Below are 15236 nucleotides of genomic sequence, written 5' to 3' on the forward strand. Positions count from 1 at the left end.
GAGGAAACAAGAACAAGGAAGACATTATGATGCCCCGAAATGAAAAAGACACCCCAATTCAAGATTATGAAGATGATGAGATAGAAGAAATGCAAGATACGGATTTCAAAAAATTTATGATAAGAACATCTAGGAGTTTTCAAAAACAAATTCTTGAACTACAGAAATCCTTACTGGATTGGATTGAATATCTCTCTTGTGAAAATGAAATCTTAAGGAGGAATCAAAATAAAATAAAGAAACTAGTAGAACATGAAATTGTGATAGTGAAGAGAAATAAAATGAAATGAAGAGCTCAATAGATCACATGACAAACGCATTAGAGAGCCTTAAAAACAGTCAGTGAAGCAGAAGAGAGAATATCAGACTTAGAAGACAGAGAACAGCAAAGTATACAGTCAAACCAAAGAAAAGAAGAGGAAATTAGAAATCTAAAAAATTGTGTTGGGAATCTACAGGATACTGTTAAAAACCCCAACATTCGGGTTCTAGAGTTCCTGAAGGCATGGAGAGAGAGAAAGGATTAGAAGGCCTTTTTAGTGAGATACTAGCAGAAAACTTCCCAGGTTTGGAGAAGGACAGAGACATCCTAGTACTGGAAGCTCATAGAACCACTAATAAACATAAACAAAAGAGATCCTCACTAGGACACATTGTAATCAAACTCACCACAGTGAAACATAAAGAAAGATGCTAAAATGTGCAAGAGGAAAATGTCAGATTACTATCAGAGGATCTCCAATTAGACCCACAGCAGACTTCTCATCAGAAACCCAACAGTCTAGAAGGGAATGGCGAGATATAGTCCAGGCACTAAGAGAGAAAAACTGCCATCCCAGAATATTATATCCTGCTAAGCTCTCATTTGTGAATGAAGGTGAAATAAAGACCTTTCATAGCAAACAGAAATTGAAAGAATTTGTCGCCACTTGTCCTGCCCTGAAAAAGATGCTTAAAGATGTGTTACACACAGAAACACGGTCATCAATATGAAAGAAGGTAAAGGAAGAAAACCTCACAGCAAAAGATCACAGGAAGTTCAAAGCATATATTAGAAAATATCTTTGGGAAAATGGCAGGGCAAATTCACTACTTATCAATAGTCACATTGAACGTTAATGGCCTCAACTCTCCAGTTAAAAGACACAGACTAGCTGAATGGATTAAAGAATAAAACCCATCTATTTGCTGCTTACAAGAAACACATCTTTCTAACAAAGATGCATGCAGACTGAAAGTGAAAGGTTGGAAAAAGATATTCCATGCCAACAGAAACCAAAAAAGAGCTGGCATAGTCATGTTAATTTCAGACAAAATAAACTTTAACACAAAACCTGTTAAGAGAGACAAAGAGGGACACTATATAATGATTAAGGGATCAATTCAACAGGAAGATGTAACTATTATAAACCTATATGCACCTAGTAACAGGGCACCGGTTTATTTAAAAGATTTGTTAAGGGACTTAAAGGGAGACTTAGACACCAATACAATAGTACTGGGGGACTTCAATACTCCACTCTCAAAAATAGACAGATCAACCAGACAGAAGATCAACAAGGAAACAGCAGATTTAATTGACACTATAGTCCAAATGGGTCTAACAGATATCTACAGAACTTTCAATCCTACATTTAAAGGATTTACATTCTTCTCAGCAGTGCATGGAACCTACTCTAGGACTGACCACATACTAGGCCATAAAGCCAGTCTCAACAAATTCAAAAAATTGGAATCATACCATGAAGCTTCTCAGACCACAATAGAAAGAAGGTGGAAATTGGCAACTCAGGAATCCCTAGAGCATATGCAAACACATGGAGATTAAACAACATGCTCCTGAATGAACACTGGGTCATAGAAGAAACTAAAAGAGAAATCAAAAACTTTCTGGAGTAAATGAGGATAACAACACAATATATCAAAACTTATGGGATACAGCAAAAGCAGTGTTAAGAGGAAAGTTTATAGCAATAGGTACCTACATCAAGAAATTGGAAAGACACCAAATAAATTAGCTTTCAGTTCATCTCAAGGATCTAGGAAAACTGCAGCAAACGAGACCCAAATCTAGTAGGAGAAGAGAAATAATTAAAATCAGAGAAGAAATCAACAGGATTGAATCCAAAAAACATTACAAAAAATCAGCCAAACGAGGAGCTGGTTTTTTGAAAAAATAAACAAAATTGACACCCCATTGGCCCAACTAACTAAAAAAAGAAAAGACCGAAATCAATAAAATCAGAGATGAAAAAGGAAATGTAACAACGGACACCACAGAAATAAAAGGAATCATCAGAAATTACTGCAAGGACTTGTATGCCAGCAAACAGGAAAATCTATCAGAAATGCATAGATTCCCTGGACACATGCAACCTACCTAAATTGAACCAGGAAGACATAGAAAACCTAAACAGACCCATAACTGAGACAGAAATTGAAACAGTAATAAAGGCCCTCCCAACAAAGAAAAGCCCAGGACGAGATGGATTCACTGCTGAATTCTACCAGACATTTAAAGAAGAACTAACTCCAATTCTCAAACTATTCAGAACAATTGAAAAAGAGGGAATCCTCCCGAATTCTTTCTATGAAACCAGCATCACCTTAATCCTTAAGCCGGAAAAAGATGTTGCATTGAAAGAAAATTACAGACCAATATCCCTGATGAACATAGACGCAAAAATCCTCAATAAAATTCTCGCCAATAGAATGCAACAACACATCAGAAAGATCATCCACCCAGACCAAGTGAGACTTAACCCTGGTATGCAGGGATGGTTCAATGTTCAGAAATCAATCAATGTGATACACCACATTAACAGACTGCAGAAGAAAAACCATATGATTCTCTCAATAGATGCCGAGAAAGCATTTGATAAAATACAACACCCTTTCATGATGAAAACTCTAAGCGAATTGGGTATACAAGGAACATTCCTCAACACAATCAAAACAGTTTATGAAAAACCCACAGCCAGCATCATATTGAATGGGGAAAAGTTGGAAGCATTTCCACTGAGATCTGGTACCAGACAGATGCCCAGTCTCACCACTGCTATTCAATATACTTCTGGAAGTTTTAGCCAGAGCCATCAGGCAAGAAAAAGAAATTAAAGGGATACAAATTGGGAAGGAAAAACTCAAACTATCCCTCTTTGCAGATGATATGATTTTTTATTTAGGGGATCCAAAGAACTCTACTAAGAGACTATTGGAACTCATAGAAGAGTTTGGCAAAGTAGCAGGATATCAAATCAATGCACAAAAATCAACAGCCTTTGTATACACAGGCAATGCCACGGCTGAGAAAGAACTTCTACAATCAATCCCATTCACAATAGCCACAAAAACAATTAAATACCTTGGAATAAACTTAACCAAGGATGGTAAAGATCTCTACGATGACAATTACAAATCTTAAAGAAAGAAATAGAAGAGGAGACCAAAAAGTGGAAAATCTTCCATGCTCATGGATTGGAAAAATCAACATCATCAAAATGCCCATTCTCCCAACAGCAATTTATAGATTCCATGTGATACCAATCAAAACCAAAGACACTATTCTCAAATCTGAAGAAAATGATACTGAATTTCATAGGGAGGCACAGGAGAACTTGAATAACTAAAGCAATCTTGTAAAACAAAAACAAAGCTGCAGCATCACAATACCAGATTTCAAGACATACTACAGGGCAGTTATAATCAAAACAACATGGTACTGTTACAGAAACAGATGGAAAGACCAATGGAACAGAATAGAATCACCAGAAATCAATCCAAATATCTACAGCCAACTCATATTTGATCAAGAGCTAAAACCAATTCCTGGAGCAAGGACAGTCTATGCAATAAATGGTGCTGGGAAAACTGGATTTCCACATGCAGAACTATGAAGCAAGACCCTTACCTTACACCTTACACAAAAATCCACTCACAATGGATTAAAGATCTAAATCTACGACCTGACACCATCAAATTATTAGAGAACATCAGAGAAACCACACAAGATATAGGCAAAGGCAAATATTTCATGGAAAAACCCCAGAGGCACAGGCAATCAAGAGCAGAATTAACAATAAGGATTCCATCAAATTGAGAAGTTGCTGTACTGCAAAAGAAACAGTCAGGAAAGTGAAGAGGCAACCAACAGAATGGGAAAATATTTGCAAATATGCAACTGATAAAGGATTAATAACCAGAATCTAAAATGAAATCAAGAAATTCCACAACAACAGAACAAACAACCCACTTAAGAGATGGGCCAAGGACCTAAACAGACATTTTTCAAAAGAGGAAATCCAAACAGCCAACAGACACTTGAAAAAATGTTCAGGATCACTAGCCATCGGGGAAAGGCTAATCAAAACCACAATGAGGTTTCACCTCAACCCAGTTAGAATGGCTTACATACAGAAATCAACCAACAACAGATGCTGGTGAGGATGTGGGGAAAAAGGCATACTAACCCACTGATGGTGGGAATGCAAACTGGTTAAGCCACTAGGGACGACAGTTTGGAGCATCCTCAGAAACCTGAATATAGCACTACCATACAACCCAGCCATCCCACTCCTTGGAATTTACCCAAGGAAAATTAAATTGGCAAATAAAAGAGCTGTCTCCACCTCAATGTTTATTGCAGCTCAATTCACAATAGCTAAGATGTGTAACCAACCTAAATGCCCTTCAACAGTAGACTGGATAAAGAAATTATGGGATATGTACTATATACAATTATATACATTGATAAAAAAAAAGAAATCCTGTCATTTGCAACAAAATGGAGGAATCTGGAAAACATCATGCTCGGTACTCTCTCCCCCATCACTGGGAGACAGCTCCTTCAGGACACTCACCTGCCTGTCCTACCTGTCCTCCTGCCCACCCCCACCACCCCCCCGTCACTGGGAGACAGCTCCTTCAGGACACTCACCTGCCTGTCCCACCTGTCCTCGTGCCCCCCCACCCCCGTCACTGGGAGACGGCTCCTTCAGGACGATCATCTGCTTGTCCCACCTTTCCTCGTGCCCCCCCCCCGTCACTGGGCGAGAGCTCCTCCAGGACGCCCACCCGCCTGTCCCACGTGTCCTCCTGCCCCCCCCCCGTCACTGGGAGACAGCTCCTTCAGGACGCCCACCCGCCTGTCCCACCTGTCCTCGTGCCCCCCCCCCCCATCACTGGGCGAGAGCTCCTCCAGGAATGCATTCTTCACCTGCCCACAGCACCCTAGGTGATGAAAACTGCAGTTGACCAAGTTACACATAACACAGACTGATGCTCCAATTCTGCTTTAAAAAAGAAAGTTTGTTTTTACTTACTCAAGAGGCAGCTAGCGAGAGAGAGAAACCTGCCATCCACTATTTCACTCCCCAAATGCCAAGAACAGCCAGGACCAGCGGGACCAGGCCAGAGCCAGAATTCCATCTGAGTCTCCCATGTGGGTGTCAGGGACCCAAGTGCTTAAGCCACCATCTGCTGACTCCCCGGTCACATCTGCAGGAAGCTGAACTGGAAACAGAGCAACCAAGACTCAGCCGGGTTCTCGGATACGGGATGCAGCCTCCCTGCACTGTGCCATGAACCCTCTGATGCCTCCTCTTGACTGCAATTGTGTCGTCCTTATCCCACTCCAGCTGAGTGCAGGCTGGGGTCCTGGGTGCAGAGGCAGCAGAGTAAATGCAGGCAGAAGGGCCGAGCACCCGAGCTCCGCAGCACAGCCTTCCAGGCCGAGCAGCTCCGGGGCTTCCATCTCCTCTTGGAGGGCCGCCCACAACCCTCTTCTTGCATCTCCCCCGGAATTTCTGGCCAGGTGGGCACGGTTATGTTCACACACTGCTCAGATTCATTCAAGCTGGATTCTCTGCAAAAGCAGGGAAAATCCTTTTCCTAACGTCAGAAATTCTTCAGGAAACTGGGCAAGCCACTCCCAGAAGGCAAAGCCAAGTTCCCGGGCACTGTCCCTGTTTCTTCCCTGTGTCCCTTTTCCTGTGAAGGCGGCTTTCAACCACTGCAAACCCCTGGCTGGTCTCCAAAGCCCAGTCTTGACCTGACCCCCCGACCCCGCACTGGGGATCCTTCCGGTAACTCTTCAAGACCAAGCCCTCGTCCCGTCCATTCCACAGCAGTCGCAGTGAATGAGGATGGACCACCTCACTACAGAATTCAGAATTCCTCCTTCTGGCAACTCTTGTTATTTCTTCCTTTAGAAAACAGGCAACAACAAGGACAACAAACCCACAAGCTCCATCATATGCAAACACCACCTGGGGGCATGGCCTGAGAAGGAGCAGCTTCAGCAGACCTGTCTGGAAGGTTCTTGGGGGCCAGCTGCAACCTCACGTCCACTCAAGGCCACACACGGCAACTGTGCTTGAGCAGCACGAGGAAGCCAGCTCCTGGGGGGGGGGGGCATCTTCCAGCCTCCTCATGTTTGCTTCCTGCCTCCCCTCTGAAACTAGCACTAGCCTATTGGTTTTTTTTTTTTTTTTAATAAGATTCTTTTTTTTTTCTTTTTTTTTTTTTTTTTTGACAGGCGGAGTGGACAGTGAGAGAGAGACAGAGAGAAAGGTCTTCCTTTGCCATTGATTCACCCTCCAATGGCCGCCATGGCTGGCACGCTGCAGCCGGCGCACTGCGCTGATCCGATGGCAGGAGCCAGGTACTTATCCTGGTCTCCCATGGGGTGCAGGGCTCAAGCACTTGGGCCATCCTCCACTGCACTCCCTGGCCACAGCAGAGAGCTGGCCTGGAAGAGGGGCAACCGGGACAGAATCCGGTGCCCCGACCGGGACTAGAACCCGGTGTGCCGGCGCCGCAAGGTGGAGGATTAGCCTAGTGAGCCATGGCGCCGGCCAAGCCTACTGCTCTTTTGCTTCCCTCCCGCCCCCATAATCACATTATCTTTTAAGGCACGTGGTCTTTTCTTAAGCTAGCCTGTCTAGGAGAAGTGAGCAGAAATACCCTAAATAGTCTCTTCAGGGCCCAGGCATGGCCACAAAACTATTTCGGGGCTCCTTCTAGGCGGGGGCCACCTGGTCAGGGCGTGGGGACACGTGGTGGGTCCTAAAGCATCTTCCCAGGGCTGCTCGGTGTTGTTTGTTTCCTGATTACCAAAGCAACATACGTGCCTCCTGCCAAGGCCTTCCGGGGGGGGGGGGGTGCACCTCATGGAGTCACCTCTGCCAGGACTTGACGCCTTCTTTGGCCAGAACAACTCAACTCCATCCCCCCAGCGTCATTGGCCCCTAGACAGAAACAACCCAGGCACTTTCCCAGTGCCTAAAACCAGATCCAGAGCGGCCCCGCCCTTCCTCCACCTCTAATCAGGGCTACCAGTGACCAGAGGGAGTGTGCAGAAGCCCAGCCCTGTTGGGGCATTGGGAATCACTCATTCCAAATTCTCCAATACTGGCTTAGGTATAACACGCTGAGCGGCCAGACTTCTTTTTTTTTTTTTTTTTTTTTTGAGAAGTTTGCTTTTATTCTTAATGAGTTCTTTGTTTTATGAAGACAGGAAGGGGTGGGGGGCACATCTGAAGAAGAGGCTGCACCCGCAGCCTCGGGAACCCCATATCCCTAAGGGGGTGCCTGGGTGCAGTCCCTGCCACTCCCCCTGGATCGCGCTCCCTGCTGGTGAGAGCTCCAGTACCAGAGCCCCTGTGACCCTCCCGGGAGACCCACATGCAGTTCTTGGTCCTGGATTCCTGGCCCAGCCCTGGCTGCTGCAGGCGCTGGGGAATGAGACAATGAATGCAAGGTCTCTGTTTCTCTGCGCGTACAATAAAAATAAAATATTCAAAAAAAAAAAAAAAAGCCTTAAGAAAGCGGAGAGGAAGTGCGAGGCGCGGGCTGGCGGCACCGGGCAGCGGAGCCCTGGGCTCTGAGTCACCACCTGTGAGCACTTCCTACAAGCCCCATGTTTGCAGCGGCACCGCACACCCGCAGGCTTTTCTGTGCCCCTGCCGCGTGTGGAGAAGACAACTCCAGGGTTCGGGTCGTCCGCGGCGCTGGCTGGAGTTGGCAAGTTCCTTCCTTGCTTCCGGGTTCCGCTCCAGCTGCGGGACGGCACCTCGGGGCGCGGCGCTGGCAGCAGGTGAGCTGGGCTCTGGCGCCGCCGCACCTCCGCAGGGCGCTGGCGAGGAGAGTGGGGCATGAGCGCGGTGGCCAGAGAAATCCGGGCAAAATGTGTCCTCGGGGCGAGAGGTGAAGCCAGGGCAATGGCAGCGGAAACCGCGGGGCGTCCGGGTGAAGCCAGGGCAATGGCAGCGGAAACCGCGGGGCGTCCGGGTGAAGCCAGGGCAATGGCAGCGGAAACCGCGGGGCGTCCTGCAGCTGCAGTGCAGGGGGATGGAGATCGCAGGCAGGAGCCTCCTACATAGGGACCAGCTGTGGCTGCCTCATGTCTGTCTCATATTCACCTGCCTCGTGTGCAGGTGCTGTGGGCCTGCGATTGAATCTTTACTCCCGGTGCTTGCCTCACAGAGCTAAGAGTTTAAAGCAGAGGTTAAAAAACAAACAAAAAAACCACCATGCTCACGTGGGAGCAATATATTTAATTAACAGAGAATATACACTCACACGTGCCTGTGGACCACCCCACACAGAGATACCTGTCACGCGTGGGCCCCAGTTACCTGTGGGGGGAGGGGAAGCCGGAGAGGGAGGGATTCACATGCTCCATCAGCCTCCTGTGAGATAGAGGGAGGCGCCCTAACCGAATGCCTAAATACAGTGAAGCTGGGCTTGTGTGCGGCTCTCTGGGGCTTCAAGGTGCCTCCAGGTGGAGTTTAATTTCCACATGGCCATCATGGTGTCTCCTGCTTCCTGGTCCTGGATGAGACACAAGGGTGTGGTGGGAAAGTGGGCATCCTGGGCTGACAGGTGAGGGGCACAGAGACACAGTGCGGGGCAGGCAGATCCAGCTCACCTGTCCCTGCCTGAGCTTCCTGCCGACTCCCCCCATACCCAAGGCGGACAGAGACGCCATGCAAGCGAATGGAGCCCAGAGTTGGCCGCCATCCTACTTTGCCTACCCCAGATGAGAACACCCGACTACCGGGGTGCAACCCTGCCGTGGTGGCTTCAGGGGGAGTCCCTGCTGCCTGTGTAAGACGCGGCAGTGGGTCCTATCTTGCCTGTGGCTTCTGGTGGCCTCTAGGGATAGCAGTGGAGTCCTGTGGTTTGGGGCCTACTGTCCCTTCTCTCTTACCCAGCAGCCGCGTGGCTTACGTGGGCCAGAGGGTCAGTCCAGGAACTACAGGTGTGAGCTGAGGGCAGGAGGTGCTGCCTCAGTGCTGGTATCTCAGAGAGCCGGCCACCTGCCCCTGCAGTCGCTGAGTTCCCTCCGGCCCTGCTCTGCCAGCTGAGAATCCTGTCCACCTGTGGCTGCCGGGCCTTTCTCATGACCGAGGGAGTAAGGAGTCCGGCTCATGACGGCAGCCCTGAGGCTGGTGGTCACCGAGAGCCCATGACCAGAAGCCTCCTCTCTCCCAGGGCCCAGTCTCAAACCAGGAGTACACTCACATGGTATGCTTGTCCCTGCTGCGAGTGGCACGGGACACTGGGAGCCCATGTCCTGATTCTCCATTAGGAATAGCCCTGGGGGCTGGTGCTGTGGTGCAGTGCATTAAGCCGCCAACTGCAGTGCCAGCATCCATATGGGCGCTAGTTCAAGTCCTGGTTGGTCCACTTCTGATCCAACTCCCTGCTAATGTGCCTGGGAGAGCAGTGGAGGATGGCCCAAGTACTTGGGTCCCTGCCCCATCTGCGGCCATTTGGGGAATGAGCCAGTGAGCCAGTGGATGGAAGATCTTTCCCTTTCCCTCTCTCTGTAACTCTGCCTTTAAAAAAAGGAATCACCATGAAATCCACACAGGATCTTTTGCCACCACAAATGCCTGCTGTTTTGAGTGGTCCTGAGTCAGGGCCACAGTAGCCAATGCAGCCTCACTCACTCATTCATGTACTCTCTCTGACTGCTTCTGTGCTACAAAACCAGAGGTGAGTGGATGTCAGTAGGACAACAAGGCTTGCAAAGTCTAAGAAATTTACAGAAACTTCTAGGGACCAGGGTGGGATCAAACATGAGAGAAGATAGAACACTAGTGTAGTGTCAGAGGTATTGGGTTTTTAAATGTACTATCCAGGTTATGGGGGAGGCAGTGCCCAACACTGCACGTGGCCTGCCTAGCAGGGCAGCCCTGATGCCCTGATGCTGCAAGTGGCTCACTTAAAGACTATTCATTCCTTTTTTTTTTTAAGATTTTATTTATATATTCAAAAGTCAGAGAGTTACACAGAGAGAAGTGAGGCAGAGAGAGAAAGGTCTTCTATCCACTGGTTCACTCTCCAATTGGCCGCAAAGGCTGGAGTTGAGCCAATCCGAAGCCAGGAGCTTCTTCCGGGTCTCCCACAGGGGTGCAGGGGCCCAAGGACTTGGGCCATATTCTACTGCTTTTCCAGGCCATAGCAGAGAGCTGGATCAGAAGAGGAGCAACCAGGACTAGAACTGGCGCCCATATGGGATGCCGGTGCTTCAGGCCAGGGCGTTAACCCACTGCACCACAGCGCCGGCCCTAAGACTGTTCATTCCTAATACAACTGCATGGAATGTGAACTGGCCATTGTGTGGGGTACTGACCCAGAAAAACTCCTGTGAGTAGAACCTGGACCAGGTGTCCACTCACTACCTGGCCACACTGTACCACAAAATTACAAGGCAGCCACAAAACTGCTTCAGATACTTGGGTGTTATTAATCAATATACTATGCATTATATGAATGTCTAGGTGTTGTATTTTCTTTTAAATTTTTATGTATTTATTTTCATTTACTTGAAAAACACAGAAAGAGAGAGGGAAAGAGAGAGATCTTCCATTCACTGGTTCACTCCCCACAACAGCCAGGGCTGAGCCAGGCCAAAGCAAGGAGCCTAGAATTCGGTTTGGTCTCTCTTGTGGGCAGCCAAGGCTCAACTACTTGAGCCATCACCTGCTGCCTCCCCAGGTGCACAATAGCAGGAAGCCAGAATGCAAAGCTGAGCCAGAATTCAGCCCCAGGCCCTCCAATGTGGGGTGTGGGCACTCCAAGCCACAGCTTAACCACTACTTCAAACACCCACTTTCCTGGGGTAGTTTCTACTTTGCCACTGGTTAGCCAAGCAAATGGCCGTCCACCCCCTGAGAAAGGCCACCAGTGTCACTGCCCTTGCCATGGGGTTGAAGGGCCCTTCCTGGAGGGAACGTGACCTCTCCCCTCAAGTTGTGGGGTCTGGGTCAGAGCCATGGCTGAAGTCTGGAAACTGGACACAAGGATTTCAGAATTCTTGCTGGGGCAGCTGCATTTCAGCCTCCTGAGTGCTGGCCCTTGTGTTTTGTGGGTTTTTTTGTAATGATTTAGTCAGGCAGTTCCAGGTTGGCTGCACATCTGGTTTGCCGCTAGGTCCCCACAGCATTGTAATCACAGCACCTTCCTTAGTTCCGGCAGCTCGGCACGTGCACTTGGGATCTCTTGAGTCAGGATTCTTCACCCCCATTACCACTGGGAGCCCACTTTGGGGACACCTTCTGCTATGGCCAGTCCCAGGCGTGAGCAGGAGGCATGGCTGTGGCTCTGATGATGCGGGCGCTTTTCTCTGTTTGCTTGGTGAACCTGTGTCCCGTGGAGCAGAGGCCTGGACATTTCCTTGCATTTTTGTTTTATTTCCACCCTGGCACGTGTGCTTCTCTCAACATTTTGTTCCCTCCCTGAACAACCTACCATGGAGGTTCTGAGTTGTCCAGTGCATGTAGTATGGGACATCGCCTCCTGAGCTTCCAAGAGTTGTACTAGTACCACATCAGCATCAGTGTCCAAGGGACTGAACTGTATCCTGCACCTGGAACTCTCCCTCATCCAACTCTGATTGCACCCTGACCCTGTCCCACGATGATCCAGCACCCTCCAGGGCAACCCCACACACTCCCAGCTTCCCGCAATCTGTGTGGGCTGCATCTGCAGACCCTCTGCCATCCAGGCCTGGCACCTCCCCAACAGGGCCATGGGCTAGGGGGTAGGAAGAGTGATGGTGGAGCCATATCTGAAGAGTGAGGTTTCTTTGTGGGCAGAGGCAAAAGGAGGAGCATTTGATTGATGAAGAGATGAGCCCAGGAAACTGTCAGTTTTTGACCCCTGCCTTTTAGTAGGATTTTCTGCTGTCACAGAGCTGGTGACAGCTCTTTGACCCGGACACCAGAAAGTGGACAGAGGTTCATCCTGGGGCCAGCTGGATGAAGACCACCTGGGAGAATGACAGGCAGCTGACTGAGTTCTTGCAGAAGGTGTCCATGGGAGACTGCACAAGGTGGCTGGGGAACTTCTTGTTGCCCAGGGAGGAGATGCTGGAGTCTACAGGTAACGAGGGCCAGGGGTGGCGGGAAGGGGTTTTCCCTGGAGATGAGGTGAAGCCACCATGTGCATGTGTGTGTGCAAGGTGTGGGTGCACTGTGCATGTGAGTGTGCTGTACCTGGGTGTGTGTGCATGTAAGTATTGGAATGTGTACATAGATGCATGGGCTGTGCCTGTGTGTGCATGCAAGTGTGTGGGCGTGTGCATGTGGGTGTGATAGTGTTGGTGCGATGGTGTGGAATCCGGCAGATGTACATGTGGGAATGTGGATGTGTGTGCCTGTGTGTGCATGTGAGAGTGTAGACATGAATGCATGTGTGTGTGTGTTGTACCTATGTGTGCATGTCTGAGTGTGTGTCTGAGAATGTGATCCAGTGTGGTGTGTCCTCCCTACAACAGCAGCAGCATCTGGCGCTGTGCCTTCCCTCACGCCTCTCCTCCTCCTCCTGCTCATCTCTTCCTCACGGCTTGGATTTCAGTGCCCTCACCCCGCTCTGCTGGCCTCCACCCCGTGGCTGTCACTGTTCTAGAGCTGCTCGTTCGCCGTCCTCTCTTCCTAGAATCCCGGTTCTCCCGATTCTTCTACTCTCTCTCTCTCTCCCTTGGTTCCTTCAGAACCATCTCCAATGCCAGCTCCTGCCTCCCTTCCTGGTGCCACCCCAGGACGGTCTGCATGGTCATCCCAGCTTCGTCTGGCAGATCTTTCCCATCCTCCCTCCCTTCTATCCTAGGACCTGGTTCTAGTCCTGGCTGCTCCTCTTCAGGTCCAGCACTCTGCTGTGGCCTGGGATAACAGTAGAAGATGGACCAGGTGCTTGAGCCCTCCCACATGGGAGACCGGGAGGAGGCACCTATCTTCTGGCTTCGGATTGGTGCAGCTCCAGCTGTGGTGGCCATTTGGGGAGAAACCAGCAGAGGGAAGACCTTTCTCTCTATCTGTCTCTCTCACTGTCTGTAACTCTACTGATCAAATAAATAAATACAATATTAAAAAAATGAACAAGCAAGGTCTGTTGTAAGCAAAGTCCACTCTCAGGGCAGGAGAGCGGGCGGGCAGGGGGTACAGCATCTGTGCTGAGAATCTGAGGAAGATTCCTTCTTTATTGCATCTGATGGGGTGTGTGTGTGTGTATCTGTGTGTGGAGAATTCCTGAGTCAGGAGGAGGACTCTAGGAGTAGCCAGGGCTGTCCTGGAGCAGGGCATCACCTGTCTTTTCTCTAACCAGGGCTTTTCCCAACTGTGATGCTGGAATCACAACCACAGTGACACACGGCTGACATGACGCTGCCTACCTGGGACATTCACCACTGGGTGCTTTTGGAGTTTCTGTACCATTTTGTTTTTATGTATTGATTCTGTATTTTAACCTGTCATGAGCCGTTAGCCCAAGTTCAGTGAGGCTGGTACTATGACTTGGATCACATCTCTTCACTAGCTGTGCCTCGCCATTCCCTGTTCTAACTATGGCCCAGCGACCCAATGCAGCACACTCCACTGTGGGAGATCCCATGAGACTGCCTGCCTAGCCCATGCAGTTAGCCTGAGTGCTGGCAGGCCCAGGAGCCCCAGGCACGTTTTCCCCAGCCCTGCCTCTGCCAATCAGGTAAACTGTTCCTGGGTGTGGCCCAGGCCCACCTGGAAAGCTATGAGCCTATGTGACCTTCAAGCTGATTGAGAAGCATAGTGGCACCAATACCACCTTCATCTATAGAATTAGTGCTGCCCTGAATCAGTTATGCACCCTCTGCCTGCCCTTTACAAGGTGTGCTTGGTCGTTAATAAAGCTGTCGTGTGCCCTGAAACTTGTCTCCGTTGCATCTTGTGGAAGAGTGTTGCTGCCCCACCCCAGTGCACAGGACTCCTGGGATGAGCCCACGACTGGCCCCCAACGTGGGGTCTGAACACGTATGGTGACCTAGGTTCAGGCTCGCAATGCCTCTGTGCTAGGTGAAGAGGGTACCTCATTGTTTTAGGGACCACGGACACAGTCGTGGGCTCCCCGTGTGGACATGTGAGAAATGGCTGGCCATGTTTCTAACTTATCTTTCCACCTCCCACCCTGTCCCTTATCTTCGTACTCTGCCTGAGCCACAGCCCAGGGATAGAGCTCCCATGGGGAAAGTGAGACAGCCCTGGGAGCCTGGTCCCAGCATGAGACCTGATCAGAGAGTGAGGGCTACTCCAGCCCTGCAGGCCGGGCCTTCCAGCTGCTCCAGCGAGGCGCCCTGGAGGATGCATGTATGGGGGTAGAGGTGGGGTCTATGGCAGTCAAGGTGGAATCCAAACCCCAGACCCCTCTATGGTTGCTGCTGGCATAGTGAGGGCACAGAGAGAATGGATCCCAAGCATCAAAGTGTACAACTTGATAGAAGATTTGTTTCCTAAATACTGTGTGCTTTATTTATGTACTAGTGTCCCTGAGCTGGCGCTCCATGCCATAGAGACAGCAGTGGAGAACAGCGGGTGCTCCATGGACACCTCTCACCCATCAAGAGGGAAAGGGGAGCCTGAGCTGTGCCCCACCCCGGAGTGGGGTTTTAACAAGGCCAGGAACCCAGGATGCCTGCCTGCCTGCCTCCCTGCAGCCCGCCCACCTGTTCTTCCTCTGTCTGTCCTCCTTCCCTCCTTCTCCTTCTCCCCACCCTCCTCTGCCTTTCCCTCTGTAGGTAGAGCAAGACACACACACACACACACACACACACATACACACAGAGAGAGAGAGAGAGAGAGAGAGAGAGAGGGTGGGAGGAAGGCAGAGAGGGAGAGAGCGAGCGCTCTCACCTGCAGTGTTCAGGCTTGTAGGTACTGGACTCACTCACTCCTGGCAACCTGCTTCCTGTGTGGCCT

At 49.5% G+C, this 15236-nt stretch overlaps 1 long non-coding RNA gene across 2 annotated transcripts; it reads left to right on the top strand.

Moving 5' to 3' along the window:
- The first annotated feature begins 7679 nt into the window (after positions 1 to 7679).
- On the top strand, positions 7680 to 14191 carry LOC108176261 (uncharacterized). Of its 2 annotated transcripts, none has more exons than XR_001792926.3 (3): positions 7680 to 8095; positions 12183 to 12393; positions 13615 to 14191. It is a non-coding gene; the product is annotated as an uncharacterized lncRNA (long non-coding RNA). The 2 variants fall into 2 exon arrangements; XR_001792925.3 differs by lacking the exon at positions 13615 to 14191 and adding an exon at positions 13120 to 13384 and having other exon boundaries at positions 7829 to 8095.
- Positions 14192 to 15236: the final 1045 nt, after the last annotated feature.

The sequence above is a fragment of the Oryctolagus cuniculus genome, chromosome 5 (assembly GCF_964237555.1).
Source record: "Oryctolagus cuniculus chromosome 5, mOryCun1.1, whole genome shotgun sequence".
NCBI lineage: Eukaryota > Metazoa > Chordata > Mammalia > Lagomorpha > Leporidae > Oryctolagus > Oryctolagus cuniculus.